Source organism: Ovis aries, chromosome 15 (genome assembly GCF_016772045.2).
Source record: "Ovis aries strain OAR_USU_Benz2616 breed Rambouillet chromosome 15, ARS-UI_Ramb_v3.0, whole genome shotgun sequence".
In the NCBI taxonomy this organism is placed as follows: Eukaryota; Metazoa; Chordata; class Mammalia; order Artiodactyla; family Bovidae; genus Ovis; species Ovis aries.
The window spans coordinates 65,577,731-65,592,654 of NC_056068.1; the positions used below are offsets into that span (position 1 = coordinate 65,577,731).

A 14,924-nucleotide genomic window follows, 5' to 3' on the forward strand; every position below is an offset into this window, starting at 1 on the left:
ATAAATGTATTAAATAGATTTACTTAATACATGTGCCACGCTCCATTCTAATCATTTCGCACTTCTTGGTTTATTTACTTCCTATGTCAATCTGATGTGATACACATACACACACACAGTACTGTAATTTTTACCATTTTACATAAGGGGAACTGAGGCACAGTGAAGTCAAGTTAACTTGTCCAAGTTCACACAACTAAAATTTTGGCACAGCATAAACTTGAGCATTTTAGCTCCAGAGTCTGTGCTGTCTCCTTGTCTTCCTGTAGCTGAAAGCTCATGCTTCTTCTCTCTGGATGTCTGACTACCTTCCCCAGGGACCGAGAACAATCTGACAGTGTTCCTGGACACTCAACCCAGTGGTATGGTAAGAGACGAGATGATGAGTGGAAGGGGTGACTTGGGTTTTGGAAGAAGATCCAGGTTCAATTTCTGGCTCCTGTGTGCTTCTGGCTAGTTATTTCATCACTGAACCTCAGTTTCTTCATCTGTAAATTAGGAACAAGAATAATTTTTAAAAAATACCTTCTGACCATTAGAGGGTCAAAAGGGTCATTGGCTAAGGATGACTTACACCCAAAATGGGGAAGGATTATTTATATGGAGACTTGGTTCTGGCCATTGGCTGCACCGAAGGGCAGAACATTCCTGTGCTCTGGGAAAGAGTGGGCATTAGGATCATCAACCATCTCTGCTTGGGACACCAGACTTTCTTGCTAACACTGGACGGTCTCAGGCAAACCAGGCTAGTTGGTTACCCTTGTTTGAGCCCTGCGCTTTTGAGGAAAACCACCCTTTGAGAGCTCTTGACCTGTCTTCTCCAGTGTGGCTGCAGTGAAGAGAGTGATATGGATAGAGTTTCTTTTTCATAGAAGGTAATTAAAATCCCTTGCAGAAGGAAATGCAACACATTCCAGTATTCTTGCCTGGGAAATCCCATGGTCAGAGGAGTATGGTGGGCTACTATCCATGGAGTCACAAAAGAGCTGGACACAAGTTAGTGACTAAGCAACAATAATTAAGGGGACTTCTTTCGCGGTGGTTAAGGCTTTTCCTTCCAGTGCAGAGGGTGTGGGTTTGATCCCTGGTTGAAGAGCTAAGATCCCACATGCCTCATGGCCACAAAACCAGAACATAAACAACAAAAGCAATATTATAACAAATTCAATCAAGACTTTAAAAGTGATCCACGTCGGAAAAAAAATCTTTAAAAAAAGAAAAAAGGTAATTAAAGGCAGCAATCTTAGTTTTGAGGTGGTTTTTTTTTTTTTTTTTGTAATAGCTTTACTGATCTGTAAGTCTTGTATACAATTTACCCACTTAGAGTGTAACAATTCAATGGATTTTAGTGTTATGTAACCATCATCACAGGCAATTTTAGAACATATTTTATCACTCCCAAAAGAAAAACTATACCGTTTAGCTATCATGCTGCCAACTCTGTTTATCACACTGAGCTCTAGGCAACCTCTAATCTCCTTTCTGTATCTATAGAGTTGCCTATTCTAGACTTTTCATATAAATGAAATCTTATGAAATGTGGTTTTTTAATTAGCTTCCACTCAGCCTAATGTTTTTTCATGGGATGTCCTAATGTTTTGATGGCCTGTTTCAGCACTTCATTCCTTTTGACTGTTGAATAATTTCCATTGTGTGGATACACGACATTTTGCTTATCCATTCATCGTTTGATGGATGTTTGGGTTGTTTCTGCCTTTGGCCATTGTGAATAATGCTGCTGTGAACACTCTCAAACAAGTTTCTGTGTAGCTTTATGTTTTCATTCCTCTCAGAGTATATACCCAGGAGTGAAATTGCTGGGTCATATGGAGCTCAAACAGTCAGACACGACTGAGCGACTGAACTGAACTGAACTGATGGTAACTCTGTGTTTAACTTTCTGAAGAACTGCCAGACTATTTCCCATCGTGGTTGCACCATTTTACATTCCCATCAGCAATGTCTGCGGGTTCCAGTTTTACACATCTTCACCAAGGCTTGTTATTATCTGTCTCTTTGATGGTAACCATCCCAGTGGGTGCGAAGTGGTATCTCATTATAAGCAATCTTGTTTTGAAGTTGCTTTTGCCTACCAAGCACTTTTGGTCACTTAGATTACTTACGTTCATTTGAGGTGATTGATGGAGATTACAGGGGCATGAGCCCTCAGTCTGCCCTTTGGTCCCACCACCAAGTCCAGGCTTTATCAGGGGAGTGCCTGCAGGAGATGGATTAGGCCAAGGGACTGCAGTCCTTTGGGGAGAGGCCCCTCATCTCACTGGCTGACCTCTTCCTCACCCCCATTTCATGGTCTAAGACAGGGCTGCTCATCTTTTTTGATCTTAGGCCACCTATTCCAAGTCAGAGAGTGGGTTTGAAGTGGCTTTATCAGCAGACAGGGAATCTGCTGGCAAGTGAGAGACAGAAGATTTGAAAACAACAGGCGTGGCCTGGCGTGGAAAATGATGTCTGTGGCCAGACCAAGCATCACAAGGTACACGATTTGAGGCTGACTTCGCACTAACAATTTCTCAGGAAACGTGTCAAAATTGGGAAATTTGACATAAAGGTCCAGGTTTCTGGGTTGTTTTGAAAATCAGCAGGCATGGCCATGCTACTGCCGCCTTTCCACGTTGCAGCGGTTGCCCGGAGCTGAGCCCTGGCTGCCTCTGCATCCTGGCTTGGGTGCTGGAATCCCACTGTCCCAACTGCTTCCCGTTGTGTCGCAGTTGGCCACCTGCCTCATCCCTGAGGGTATTTATTGGCGCCCAGCTTCCCTGAGGGACCTCAGGCCATCGTGAGCAGCGAGACTGAATTTGGGTATTCCAGACCCTGGGATTCCAGCCATCCTCATGCCTTCTTCCCGTGAGTCTAAGCAAATCCCAGCTGTAATGTGAGCATCTAACTTGTTATTCCTGCTTCTTAAGCAATTTTTACAGGCCAAGTAATGTTTCGTGAATTTTATATTGTTGTCGTTTAATTGCTCAGTCATGTCCGACTCTTTGCGACCCCATGGACTGTAACCCAACAGGCTCTTCTGTCCATGGAATTTTCCAGGCAATGATACTGGAGTGGGTTGCCCTTTCCTTCTCCTGGGGATATTCCTGACCCAGGGATCGAACCCATGTCTCCTGCATCTCCTGCATTTTCTGCATTGACAGGTGGATTCTTTATCACGGAGATGCCTATTAACTCATTTAATCTCCATGTTAACCCAAGGATGATCTCAGCTTAACAGGTGGGAAAACTGAGGCTTGGAGAGGGAGAAAAAAAAAAGAACCCTCATAATCTATGAGTAGTTAGTGGCAGAACCAGGATTTACAGACAGAAGGCTCATTTTGTGAGCTTGCTCCCAACAGAGTGTCTGGTCTTTGAGGGGGTCCCAGGGATGCTCTTACATATTAATTCATCTGGCATCGCCAACTGCAGCTGACGTGCGACACAGCCAGGCGACAGTCCGGGCCGGATGCCCCCTCATGAAAGCCAAGAGTTGGAGTGTTTGAAGATGAGATAGCTGCGATTCTTTTCAGCTCTAACTTGTGGTGAGCCTGTGAAAACTGATAAGAGAAGAGGAGAGCGAGAGGAAGGGTCCCTTGGCAATTCGCTATGCCTGGAAGACTGGCCTGGACCCGATCGGTCACTCCTGATGGGTGTCCCCTGCTCCCCACTGCAGGGCACCGTGGGCTGGGAGTCAGAAGTTGCTTTCCCAGCTCTGACCAGGCTGGGGGCTGTGATTAGCGAAGTCCACAACGCGCCAGACCCAGGAGGGCACTGTGGCCTTGTTTCCCGTCCTCCTGTCCCCAGGAGTAGCACAGCAGTGGCTGGTGACACACGCCATTGTGTCACACACACAGGGCCTCTTTGTTCCCTCCGTACACAGAGAGGAGGCTGGAACAATGGCCTTGAATGGCACTTTGCTCTCCCTTCTCCATCGTTACACTTGTTTTTTCAGTTCTGGCATCAGCTAAACAATTATTTCCTGCAGGGGGTGTCAGCTTTTTATCTTTTCCGCCTGTTCCTCTGCCAGTCCTCAGGGCCCAGGGCAGTGGGAACTGAGTGGACGGTCAGGCCCAGGGACAGCTGGGCCTCATCGAAATGTCATCTTCTCGGGAGGCCGAAGGGCTGTGGTACCTCACCTGCCCTACAGGAAGGAAGGAGACCAGGTAACACAGAAGCAGCTGAGAGCTTCTGGCGTGGAATAGGGGCTGGAGGGTATGGCTGAGTGTCCAGCCCGAGGAGGGTGGGTTTCTGATTTCCAGGCACCCTGCTGGCTTGAGAGCCACTGTCTGCTGGTAGACAGAGAAGCAAAAGCTGCTGAGGTCACGTTCCGCAACCCACTGAGTAGGCAAGCATGCTTCCTGTCAGACCCGCCCACTCAATGCCTCTGATGTCTCTGGGTGACCAGCAACTTCAGGGTCTTTGTGGGTTTATTGGGAAGGCTAGTTCTCTAGTGATAGCTGCCCTAACTAAGCTTTTACTCTGTGTATTGCATATGTGTACAGATGACTATAGGTATCTGACAGTATTGCTAGCAACTAGAGCAAACAGTTATAGCGTGTGCTTTCCATTCTTGCTTGATTCAGACCCGGGCAGTCTGGTTCTAGAATCTGTGCTTGCATCACCACGCTTCTTGGCTGATGTCCTTTACAGCAAACCAAGGTTATTGTAAGCTTTCACTTTGAGGGGCACTGACCTATAACAGTAGCTATATGTAACTATGTGTAATGCTAACTCCTGTGTCAGGGAGGTTCTAAATGTTTTCCATCTGTTTCCTCATTTATTCCACATAATGAGCTCTATTTATTCCACATAAACTCTGTGGGGTGGGTACTTCTATCATCTCCATTTTATAGATAAGGAAAGTAAAGTACACGGACATAAAATATCTTGCCCAGGGTCACACAGCTGTGAGGTGGAAAGGTCAGGATTTGAACTCAGTTTTCTCTAGAGCCTTATGTGAATCTGAAGCCTGCCTTACCCTTCGGCTGGTTGGGAGCTAGTCCCCTTCTCTGGATCACGAGTTCTGGAGGGTGGTGCTCTGATCCTGGCTTTGTAGAACGTCAGCACTTGACTTGTCAGCTCCAGGAATGCAGAAGCTCCTCAGTGGTTTGCCTGTTGTTCCTTAGCTTTTGCCCAGTTCAGTGAAGACGGAATTGCCCAGTGGTGACAGGGAAGGAATTTGGAATGATAATAATTGCTCAACGAATGCCACTGCTTATTTGCCCAGCAACAGGCTAAGTAAGTGAACAGACTGAATAAGCAGAACTCACGAGGTATATTCAGGAAGCCAGCTTTATTTGTGTCTATTGTTGCCTCTAATTTTTTTGTGTGTATATGCTGCCCTACTCTTTCCTTGCCATGGGATGAAAATTAGGGAAGCTCCCTGACTTCTTCTTTATATACATACACACACACACACACACACACACACACACACACACACACACACATATATATATTGCTGCTAGATGTTATGATGGGCCTTTTTATTTTATTTTTTTAAGTCTTGACTTCATTTGTTACAAAATTTTTTCTGTTTTATTTTCTGGTATTTTGGCCAAGAGGCCTGTGGGATCTTAGCTTCCAGACCAGGGATCGAACCCACACCCCGTGCACGGGGAGATAAATCTGTTAACTACCTGGGAAGTCCACTGTCTCATTCTACTGATTACCTTTCTAGTTCCAACACTGGTTCAGCTCAGTAGCTGATACATCGAGGTCTGTGCAGTAACCCAGACCTTCAATATTGCATCCAGATGGAGACTAGTCTTCCTCCCCGAATGGCTGGGCCTGGTGGGGGTTAAACCTGCTTCTTTGTCTCCTGATACGATGTTGCGGATACTACAGAGAATGTCCTCCTTCCTTAACTTTGGGGATTTCTAAACTGCCAGTCCCTCGAAGCAGGTGCCTAAGATTCTTTGCTGAGTCCCCAGCATCTGAGCAGTCTGTCTGAGTCAGCGAGGGCTGCCAAAACAAATAGCACAGACTAGGTGGCTTAAACAACAAAAATTTATTTCCTCACAGTTCTGGGGGCTGGGGGGTGGAAATCAAGGTGTCCGCAGGGCTCATTTCCCCTGAGGCTCTCTCCGTGGCTCACAGATGGCCTCTTCTCGCTGTCCTCACGTGGCCTTTTCTGTGTGTGTGTACCCTGGTATCTCTTTGTGTGTCCAAATCCCTCTTGTAAAGATTGGACTGGGGCCCGCGCTAAATGCCTCTTTTTGACTTAATCATCACGTTAAAGCCGCATCAGCAAAAATAGTTATGTTTCAAGGTTGGGCACAGGGCTTCAACATATAAATTTGGGGGTGCATAATTCAGCCGTATCAGACATTCTCGGCTTCTTTCTCCACTCTTCCTGGTGATTGTCTTAAAAAGATCTATACAAGGACTTCCCTGGTGGTCCAGTGGTTGAGACTCTGGGCTCCCCATGCTGGGGGCCCGGGTTCTGGCATGGTGATGCAGGAAGAGGTGGGACATGGGGGTTATTCTTACAACAAATTCCTACCAAGGAGGGCTGAGTGCTGGGGTGAGGGGAGCAAAGGGACACATTCCATTCCTCTTAGAGCTGCAGCCCAAGGAAAGGAGCAATTCAAACGCAATCTTGCAGAAAGACAGAAAAGGAAATTAGGGAGGGATTGGGGAAGTTTGGATACAGATCAAGTATTCAGTTATTAGAGAATGATTCATTTTTTTGTAGGTGCTATTAGGGTATTATAGTTTAGATTGGAAAATAACCCTCAGCTTTTTTTTTCTTTTTCGGAGACGCAAGCTGAAATGTTTTGAGTTGAAAGGTCACACTGCCTATAATGTGCTTGGAAACAGGAGACATGAGTTCAGTCCCTAGGTTGGGAAGATCCCTTGGAGGAGGGCATGACAACCCACTCCAATATTCTTGCCTGGAAAATCCCGTGGACAGAGGAGCCTGGCGGTCTGCAATCCATGAGGTCAAAAAAGAGTCAGACACAACTGAGCGACTAAACACCACCACCACCTGCATTCACACACACACACACACACACACACACACACACACATTGAGAGAGAAAGCAAATATGGTGAAACATTATCAATTGTTGGGAGTACATGAGAGTTCACTGTAGTATTGAACTGTTCTTTTGGCTTTGACTTCATAATAAAAATTTTAAAATACAGTGTAGCAAGGGCATTAACTGGAAGTAAGATACAGTGGAAACACAAAGAAGGGCTCCTACTTGGATCTGATAGGTGAGAGAAGCTTTCCAAAGAAAATATCATCTAAGACCTGAGAGATGAGTGGTCAGTAGGCAGGGGGTTGGGGAAGAACTGATGGGAGAAGGTTCCAGGCATACGTAAAGGCATGGTAGTCTGTTTTGTGCATGAAGGCCTGGGAATCTGTTTTGCTAAAGAAACAAAAGGACACTGAATGTGAGTATAGAGTGAGAAGCAGAGAGTCACCAAGAGGTGAGATGGGAAAGGTAAGCTGGTCCTGTAGAGTTGTGGGTGTAGGAGGGCTTGAATGTTGTCCTGATCTGGGTGTAAGCAAGGAGGTTGTGTTTCAGAAAGATGTCACTAATGAGTATTCAGCCATTATCATCTGGCAGCCACTGTTCTAAGCACTTAATCTAGATTGATTCACTTAATCCTCACTGTGCCTTTCCCAGGGACCTACAAAATTAGCCTCTCTATTTTAGAGATGAGGCAAACAGGCATGACCGGGTTCGGTAACCTGCCCAAGGTCACAGATATGGAGGAACCTGGAGGAGCAAGGATCTGATGGCTGCTGGAAGGCAGGTATTCTTTTTTTCCTGAGTTCTCTTGGGACTCACCAGCTCACTGTCTGTGGTGACTGCAATTGCTGATGGCCGTGACATCCTTTGTTTACTGAGATGGCAGGAAATACTTCCTTTCTCAAGGCAGAGTCCAAGATGGTGGCCAGACCCTACCCCACTGCCCCATCGTGGTCTGAGTCTTGGGACATAGTCAGAGAATGTCCCATGGTCAGAGAAGAGAAGTCCTCCTCATCATAAATGGAGCGGGTGTCAGTAAATCCCTAATGTCCCCTTCATCTGTGAGGAGCAGCCTGCTGTACATCCAGCTCACGTTTCTCTTGCCCCGGCCTCTGCTGTCAATGTTGTTCAGCTGCTAAGACATGTCCATCTCTTTGCGACCCCATGGACTGCAGCACACCGGCCCTCCCTGTCCTTCACTATCTCCCAGAGTTTGCTCAAACTCATGTTCATTGTGTCAATGATACCATTCGACCACCTCATCCTCTGTTGCCCCCTTCTTCTCCTGTCCTCAGTCTTTCCCAGCTAAGGGTCTTTTACAGTGAGTCAGCTCTTTGAATCAGGTGGCCAAAGTATTGGAGCTTCAGCTTCAGTCCTTCCAATGAATACTCAGGGTTGGCTTCCTTTAGGATTGACTGGTTTGATCTCCTTGCTGTCCAAGGGACTCTCAAGAGTCTCCTCCAGTACCACAGTTTGAAAGCATCCAGCCCCTGCTAACAATTGTTTTTGGTGCAACTTGACATTTTCACTGTTTGACTTTTGTCACTTGTAACTGTTGCAATCTGTAGGTCAGCCCTATACCCTACGTTTACTAGAACAGGCCACAGCCTGAGTCCATTTCCTCTCAACTCCAAATATCTCTTAATTGTCTTCCAAGGCAGTTGGCCTTAGCATGATGTGATGTGAACACCTGTGCTGTTTTACCAGCAGCCCTTGACCTTTGGGCCTCCTCAGAGGGCTCATCAGGGATGACAAATTAAACAAATATTGAAAAACAATAGAAAGGAAAATACTTGGCTGTGTCCTTCTAATGCTTATTGATTTTTAAGATCTTCTCAGGCATGAAAATAAGATTCATTGCTGGCATCTTGACACTGGATTCCTGTTAACTGAAAGAACAGCTTATTGATCAGGCTGGGGTACCCAGCAGGGCTGGAGCCAGCCTGTCTCCCCTGCAGGTGATCAGCCCCAGAGATGGAGCCCCGCTGGGAGGAAGCTGTATGCACTTGAAGTGGGGGGCGATGCCAGGAAGGTCCTTGTGTGTCCCAGGAAGACATTAAGGCTGTGTATCATTTCCACACCAATTCTCTTGGGGGCTTCGTTTTTCTCTTGCTAAAGGCCCCAAGAATTCCAGGTGTTTTTGTTTTTGTTTTTGTTTTTTTAAGCCATCCAAACAGTTTTTATTCATTAATATTAATAAATACAGCAGCTTCATTAGACATGTCCATTTTCTTCTTTGATCTTAATGTGGAGTATTAAGAGAGGCTTTGGCATGTCAAGTTATGGAAAGCAGAGATCATCCCTGCATTGCTACCTGTATTTATCCAGGTTATTTTTGTGTGTCAAAAATAATACAACGTATTCACTCACAGAGGATATGGCTCTGCAGAATGAAGCATCAGCTCTTCTGTATATATTCCTGTTTTCCAACCTCTTTCCAAAGGAATTGCCCATTTTACAGCAATTGTTTATTTTGCTCCTACTATGTGCTACACATTTTCCAGTGGTCATGTATGGATGTGAGAGTTGGACTTAGAAGAAAGGTGAGCACCGAAGAATTGATGCTTTTGAACTGTGGTGTTGGAGAAGACTCTTGAGAGTCCCTTGGACTGCAAACAGATCCAACCAGTCCATTCTGAAGGAAATCAGTCCTGGGTGTTCACTGGAAGGACTGATGCTAAAGCTGAAACTCCAGTACTTTGGCCACTTCGTGTGAAGAGTTGACTCATTGGAAAAGACTCTGATGCTGGGAGGGACTGGGGGCAGGAGGAGAAGGGAACAACAGAGGATGAGATGGCTGGATGGCATCACCGACTCGATAGACAGGAGTCTGAGTGAACTCTGGGAGATGGTGATGGACAGGGAGGCCTGGCGTGCTGCGATTCATGGGGTTGCAAAGAGTTGGACACGACTGAGCGACGGAAATGAACTGAACTGAACTGAACTGAACTGCTGTGCTACACATCCAGTTCTGGGTATCAGTGATATGTGTGCCTGCTCAGTTGCTAAGTCATGTCCAACCCTTTTGTGGCCCTCTGGACTATAGCCTGTTAGACTCCTCTGTCCATGGGATTTTCCAGGCAAGAATACTGGAGTAGGTTGCCATTTCCTCCCCCAAAGGATCTTCCTAACCCAAGGATTGAAGCTGTGTCTCCTGTGTCTCCTGTGTTGCAGGCGAATTCTTTACCACTGAGCCGTCAGGGAAGCCTGTTGGTGATATAGCAGTACACAAAATGGAAAGATCCCTGGCCTCCTGGAGCTTGCTTCCTAACGAGGTTACTGTATAACCTTCCAATCTATAGCTATATCATATATATCCATAGCTGTATCAGTGACTGTATCTGTAGGTTCATTTTGTACACATGATCCTGTGACTGCCTTTTTCACTAACAATATGCCTAGGAGCTCATTTCGTGTACACATAAATGGGCCTTCCTCATTCTTTGAAAACTGGAGAATGGTCTTCTGTAGGGATAAACCCCTACTTGTGTTCTAATTTTTTTTTTCATAGTACTGCAGCAAGCTATCTTCTGCATATACTGTTGTGTTCACAAGAGTCTGTACACTTACTAAGTAACCAGGGGTACTTAATTAACCTCTCTGTGACTCAGTTTCTTCATGTGTGAAATAAACATAATAATTGTATCTCCCTCTACTCATCAAGGAAATGCAAAGCAACCACAATGAGATGCCACTTCACATCCACTCAGATGTCTGTAATCAAAAAGACAGATAATAAGCGTTGGTTGGCAAGGATACAAAGAAATTGGAACCCTTGTGCACTGCTGGTGGGAATGTAAAATGTTGCAGCCAGTGTAGAAAAAAGTTTGGCAGCTCCTCAAAAGGTTAAACGTAGAATTGCTATATGATTCAACCGTTCTACTCCAATGTATATACCTGGGATAAATGAAAACACAAGTTCACACAAAAACTTGTACATAAATGTTCACAGCAGCATTATTCATATTAGTAAAAAGCTAGAAACAGCTCAAATGCCCATCAGCTGATAAGTGGATAAACAGAATACCGTGTATCTATATAATGGAATATTATTTGGCATTAACAAGATGTAAGTGTTCTGATACAAGCTGTAGCTTGTAGCTGAATCTTGAAAATATTATGCTAACTGAAAGAAGCCAATTACAAAAGACCACATATTGTATGATTTCATTTCTATGAAATGTCCAAAATAGACAAATCCATAGATACAGAAAGGAGATTGGTGGTTGCCAGGGGTTAAGGGGTTGCAGAAATGAGGAATGACTACCAAGAAGGCTTTCTTTTAGGGATGATTAAAATGTTCATGAATTTGAGCAAACTCCAGGAGACAGTGGCGAACAGAGGAGCCTGAGGTTTTGCAGTCCATGGGGTCACAAAGAGTTGGATATGACCTAGCAACTGAACAATAAAAACGAGAAAATATTCTAAAATTGTGGTGATGGTTACACAACTTGATGAATATGCTAAAAAAGCCATTAAGTTGTACACTTTTAAGTGGACAAATTATATGGTATGTGAAATGTATCTCAATTGAGCTGTTATAAAAAATATAATATCTCCCTCATGGGTAGTGAGGATTAACTGAGACGGTACAAAAATGTGGAGAACAGTACCTGGCATTCTGCAAGCTCTAACCAATAATCCAACCCTCTTGCTGTTGTTCTAGAGATCAGATTCTAAAGGCAAAATTGTTGAGCCAAACTTCAGTTCAGTCACTCAGTCGTGTCTGACTCTTTGCAACCCTGTGGACTGCAGCATGCCAGGCTTCCCAGTCCATCAGCAGCTCCTGGAGCTTGCTCAAACTATGACCACTGAGTCAGTGATGCCATCCAACCATCTCATGCTCTGTCGTCCTCTTCTCCCGCCTTCGATCGTTCTCAGCATCAGGGTCTTTTCCAATGAGTCAGTTCTTCGCATCAGGTATTGGAGCTTCGCCAAAGTATTGGAGCTTTCACTTCAGTGTAAGTCCTTTCAGTGAATATTCAGGGTTGATTTCCTTTAGGATTCACTGGTTTGATCTCCTTGCAGTCTGAGGGACTCTCAAGAGGAGCCAAAGTGCTGGTGCATTAAAATTTTTTTTTTTAATTTCCAAAGAGTCTACAAAGTTTCCCGCCAAAAGATCATCACCAATTCACCCTCAGAAGTAGCATACAAGGATGTTTGTTTTTTCTCTCTTCTTCCCCTTTTCAAAGATGCCCCCAACTAAGAAGTTTGGAAGAACATGTACATAGTATTCAGAATGCTTTCCTTTGGGTGTTGGGATTGTAAGCGAATTTTCTTTTCTTTTTCTCATATTGCTTATCTGCATTTTTCATGTTAAAAAAACCATGTATTAATTATGTAATGTTTAAAAAATAAGACATACACACATCCCCCTTATACTCTTCACCATGGGGCTTTTACACCTCACAGGCTTCAGAGATTAGGGTAGGATACCTTATACTTCTCAGTCCATTATAAAAACAGGTTTTGGAGGGTGAAGGGGTTGTAACTTTCTAGAAGGATCAGCCAGAGGGCAACAACTGTAAACACAGAGAATTCTCAGCCCAGGCCTGCGCTTTCTTGCTTGATGGTGCCCCCAAAGCCCTATAATAAAAATCATGCCTGGGAATCATTTGCATCCTTACCAGACACCAGACACTGCAAATTTTCAAATCCTTCATACTCATTGCTATTTAATCCTGGCAATAGGTTCTGGTGCAAAAATGGAGTGAGAGAAATTAAGTGACTTGCCCAAGGACACGGTGCTTGTCAGTGATTGGGTAGAAACTGCTTAAGATGGTTTAGCTGTGAGTCAAGAGTCAGGAACCAGGATCTTTTAAGACCTCACTGAAAAGCAAGGTCGTGGTTAAGACAAGCTTCAGGGGAGGTTGATTCAGCAGTTCGATGATATCCTCAGGATGTTTGTTCTTTCCATCTCTCTGCTGTGCCATCTTTCAGTTGTTTTCATCTTTGGGAAGTTAGAGGACTCTAGCAGGGCCATCTAGACATAACAAAGTTCAGAAAAACGAGAAAGGATTGGTTTCTTTCTAGGGCTTTCTCCTTACAGTGATGGAATGTTTTCCCTCGAGCAAACTCTTCCTGCAGCCGCGATGTTTATCTCATCAGCCCCTTCTAGGTCACTTACCTATTCTTGAACCAGTCACTGGCAAAGGGAACAGAAATACTCCCAGCCAATTAGGCTGAGCTTTGTGTTGGAGGTGGGTCATTGTTCCCTGAGGAGGGGAGTTCCATGAGCAAAATGAGGATTCTTCTTGGGAGACAGAAGGGGAAATGGAAGTTGAGAAGTTGGGTGGGAAAGACAATTAGTATCCAGCATAAGAAGAGATTCAAATGTGTGTTGTCAAACTCAGGAGTAGCTACTCCTGGCCACTGCCCTATTCTGTATCTTGGCGAGGACCTTTATTGCTAGACACTGGTTATTGAGGGTGAAGCAGATAAACCACCCTCATCTGCCTCTTCTCTCTCTTCAGGTCCCATCCTTTCTAAAGGGAAGTTTGAGAGCTTGATTTAGGGCAGATCATGAGAAGTAAAATGGTAGGCTTTTAAACTATCCCCGATCAACTAGATGCTTTCCATCTCGGGGCTCTCTAATCTGGGAGAATGCCATTTCGCATCCCCTTGGGTCTCTCAAGAAAGGTCTCTTTGAGACTGTCACCTCTTGGCAGCTTGTAAGACTGACTTGAGTAATAGGACAGTATCAGTTTGTAGATATAGAGGACTTTGGGAAGATGTACTTGACCTCCCTCCCTCCCCAGGAATCACACTTTGCTGATGTGATCGACTGAACATCTCACTGGCAATCTGGGCCTTTGTATGCTTCTTACCCCCACTGACTGTGGGCTTGGCCACTGGCCTGCTTCAGCGAGTGGAATGTGAGTGGCTGTGACTCCAGCAGAGCCTTTAAATGATGGTTACACTGTGTGGCTTCTCTTGTAATCACCATGAGAAGAGCACCTTTGTCTCTGGATCCCAGGATTAGTCATATGGAACAGACACAAACCCAGACTGAAGTAGCATCACCGTAGCCAATCTGCAGACCTGTGAATAAGAAAGATAAATGCTTGATTTCAAAAGCCACCAGTTTTTATTTTGCAGCAGTGTTGTAGGATTAGGGGAGTCCCACAGGTGATATTTTGGAGTATTGCCCAAAGGGTGTGGATGGTGTGAGGGACTTGTAGGACAAGATGTGAGACCAGGTCCCATCAGAGCAGCCTGTGGAACAGCATGTGTTAAATATAACTCAGGGAGGGAATGACCTGGAGATGTTTTGGTGACTTTCTTGGAACAGCCCAAATTCTAAGAACTTTTTAGAAGTGTTCTCTTGAAGTGTTCTCTGACCCATCCTCACTGAAACACTCTTCATGGCCAAGAAATTGCTACACCACATGTTTCATCATCAGTGCTCAAATGTAGAATGTAAGGGAAAGAGCACTGGACATTAATTCCTGAGCCCTTCCAGTCTGCCTTGCATATGGGCAGAATGGCCCCTGGTAGCTGGAGAAAGCCCTTAGGCAAAGAGATGTAGATGCTAGTCATTGAAAGCCAGGCCACTGTACCCTGAAATGGTACCTAAGAGAATGTGGGCAGGAAACCAACAGCATCAACTACAGGTGGGAGGAGGGAGGAGGTAGCTGGAGAATGCAGTGGAGGTTAGGACAAACCGAAGGGCAAGCAGACTGTCCTGATTCTTATTATTTCAGTGCTGGTCCCACTCCAAGGTGTGACTGCTGGTTTTCATAAAGATCTGAAAGGGGTAAGAGAAGGAATGCGTATCATTTCTTGGTGACAAACCCAGCACTGATGGGACATTTTCATAACCACAGGCGCGCAACTCTGGCTGGACGAGGGAGCACTGGGGAAGTGAATGTCTTCATGAAGAGAACTACTGCTCAGCCCCTAGGGGGCCCAGCCAGAGAGGGAAAAGAGAGACCCCCC

The 14,924-nt window shown here is 45.1% G+C and overlaps 1 protein-coding gene across 1 annotated transcript in view; it reads left to right on the forward strand.

Annotated features, from left to right (window-relative positions):
* Positions 1-4,025: 4,025 nt before the first annotated feature.
* The window catches only part of PRR5L (proline rich 5 like), a 157,441-nt gene continuing 146,542 nt past the window's right edge, over positions 4,026-14,924 (forward strand). Inside the window, exon 1 of the mRNA XM_060400060.1 lies at positions 4,026-4,163. The gene's annotated coding sequence lies outside the window, so the exon portion shown is untranslated. The remainder of the gene's footprint in view (positions 4,164-14,924) is intronic.